Genomic DNA, 3,484 nt, shown 5'->3' with positions numbered 1-3,484 from the left:
ATAGTAATAGTAATAATGATAAGCTTTGATTATGATTCTCATTTTGATGATAATGATCCCATCCCATAATGATAAGCTTTTCCATAATGATAAACTTTGATTATGATTATGATAATGATGATAATAATAATAATAATAATGATAATAATAGTAATAATAATAATGATAAGCTTTGATTATGATTCTCATTTTGATGATAATGATCCCATCCCATAATGATAAGCTTTTCCATAATGATAAGCTGCTATCATCATGATACCATTTTGTGTTAAATTCATTTTAATTTGTTTGAAGCTGAAGTTTAATAAAAAACTATATAGATCAGTCAAAGGATCTTGCAACTGAAGATTATCTAAACCTTATACTACAGTTGAATATATTTTTCCCTTTTATCTCAGCAAGAAAAAAGCAAAACAAATAGTTGAAATAATATGATGGAAAGAGTACTAGACGACCCCCCCCCCCCCTAAAAAAAAAAAAAAAAAAGTAACAGCGTCGGCAAGGCCATTAAATAGATTGGTTTTGTATCTTGTCAACACTGAAGCTTTTGGCTGGAGTTCCTGTCTGTGATTAAATTCACTGTGGCGTTCTGACCAAGCAGGAGTGCGGTCCGTAAAATAAATGGGAGGAGAGGGGGGGGGGAGGGGGGCGAATGAAGTGGTCAAGTGTCGCTGGAAAAGAAAGAAGGAGGAAACTCGAGACTTTTTGGTGTGGTATTTATATGATATATATATATATATATGTTTATAGATAGATGGATGAATAGATAAATAGATAGATATTGGTATATATAGATAAATAGTTAGATATATATACTGAAAGAGAGATAGATAGATATAGATAGATAGAGATAGATAGATAGATAGATAAATAGATAGATAGATAGATAGATAGAGAAAAAGAAAGAGAAAGAGAGAGAGAGAGAGAGAGAGAGAGAGAGAGAGAGAGAGAGAGAGAGAGAGAGAGAGAGAGAGAGAGAGAGAGAGAGAGAGAGAAATAGAGAGAGAGAGAATGAGAGAGAGAGAGAGACGGAGACAAAAATAGAGAAACAGAAACAGAAGAGACAGAGACAATGATAGTATATCAGTATTCCAAGGGTTTCATGGAAAAAAATACTATGACAAATGAAGCCAATGGAACAACATGATTTATAATACAGTATAAACAACAGGCTTTGAAACCCTGTAAACACTACCGTAGTTTTTATAAACCCCTTTGTAATAAGGTCTTTATTTCTGTGTCTATACTTATAGTAAATTCTTCACATTAGTTTTAGTGACAGCGAGCGTATAAGTAAAATATATCCAGTTAAATACGGATTTTGATATACATTTCACATTAGTTTAAGTGACAGTGAAAGTATTAATAAGACATATCCAGTTAGATACGGATTTTGATATACATTTCACATTAGTTGAAGTGATAACGTACATATAAGTAAAACATATCCAAATGTAGAAAAGGTATGAATGAGAATGAATATCTTCACAAAACAAGAGATGTATTTAACCGGTAACGAAGATATAATCGGTCAAATGCATATCTTGTATTGTGAAGATATATTCATTTTCATTCATACATTTTCTACATTTGTCGACATGAATACGGTTCAAAACATATTCGTTCACATACAGATTTTCATTTACAATCCACTTTGGAAAATTTCTCTCGGGTACAGATTTTAAGTTGCAAAAACAATTTAAACCCCGCTTGCAAGTCACGTTATGTCAAGTTGCATGCACATTTCTCGCTTATATTTCAGATTATCAGTCAACCAATGAACAAAACGTCAAACTAGACGAGATAGACAGGCTGACAGACAGATAGATAGATAGATAGAGAGAGAGAGAGAAAGCGGACACATTGCATCCAACTTCTAATATTTGTTAATTCATCTCATGCTATTAGGATTTGTGAATGCAACGACTAATGATGAGAATTGCAATAATGATTTTAAAAATGACAGTTAAAATAATACTAATGATAACGTTCATAATAATGATAGTAATAATAATAATGATAATAATAATAATAGTAATGATAATAATAATAATAATAATAATAATAATGATAATGATAATAATGATAGAAATTATAGTAATAATAGTGATAATAATAACGACAATTATAATAAAGATTATGGTATCAATAACAACAACAACAACAACAATGATAATGATAATAATAGTAATAATGATAATGATATTAATAATAATGATAATAATGATAATAATAATAACAATAATGATAATAATAATAATAATAATAATAATAACAATAGCTATAACAAGAAAACAACAAAACAACAACATCAATAATAATGGTAATGAGAATGATAATAATAATAATAATTATAGTAATAATAGTGATAATAATAACGACAATTATAATAATGATTATGGTAACAATAACAACAACAAAAACAACAATGATAATGATAATAATAGTAATAATGATAATAATATTAATAATAATGATAATAATGATAATAATAATAATGATAATAATGATAATAATAATAATGATAATAATGATAATAATAATAACAATAATGATAATAATAATAATAATAATAATAATAACAATAGCTATAACAAGAAAACAAGAAAACAACAACATCAATAATAATGGTAATGATAAGAATAACGACAATTTTTATAATAATCACAATAACAATAAGAACAACAATAATAATAAAAACTACAACAACGACAATAATAATACAATTACTACTATTAGGATAATACTGACACTAGAGATGATAACATAGGTAATTGCAACAACGAAAACAACAACAACAATAACAATAAAATATTGATAAAGATAATCAGGATGAAGATGATAAGGAAAATAAACATAATGCCAATAAGAATAATGATAACAACAATAATTAAGTTCAAGAATACAAGGCTAGATAAAATAAATAAAAATTATGATGATAATTAACAATGAATTATATATGGTTTTCATTGCCTTCTATAATTCCGCTAATTACCATTATCGTTTCTATTATAAAAAACAAAAATACATCCCGACCCACTAAAACAACATAAAAAAAAGAAAATATTTCGAATGAAAATCTCTCTTAAATCGTTGTTTTCCGACCCTCATTCCAGGAAAACTTTGGACATTTCTTAAGACTGTGTAATCCTCCTGACTTTGGAAAAGCCAAGGTGAAAGACAAAGGTCTCTTTTCTCGAAAAATAGGGAAACTGCGCCGTTACTTTGGCCGGAGAAGAAAAGAAAACTTTACTTTGTAAATGAGTAAAGGGTGTATATATATATATATATATATATATAAATATATATATATGTATATATATATATATATATATATATATATATATATATATATATATATGTATATACGCATACAAATAGATCGAGATAGACAGGCTGACAGACAGATAGATAGATAGATAGAGAGAGAGAGCGAATACATTGCATTCAACTTCTAATATTTCTTAATTCATCTCATGCTATA

This window comes from Penaeus chinensis, chromosome 12, assembly GCF_019202785.1.
Source record: "Penaeus chinensis breed Huanghai No. 1 chromosome 12, ASM1920278v2, whole genome shotgun sequence".
Classification (NCBI taxonomy): domain Eukaryota; kingdom Metazoa; phylum Arthropoda; class Malacostraca; order Decapoda; family Penaeidae; genus Penaeus; species Penaeus chinensis.
This window is presented reverse-complemented; position numbering follows the sequence as displayed.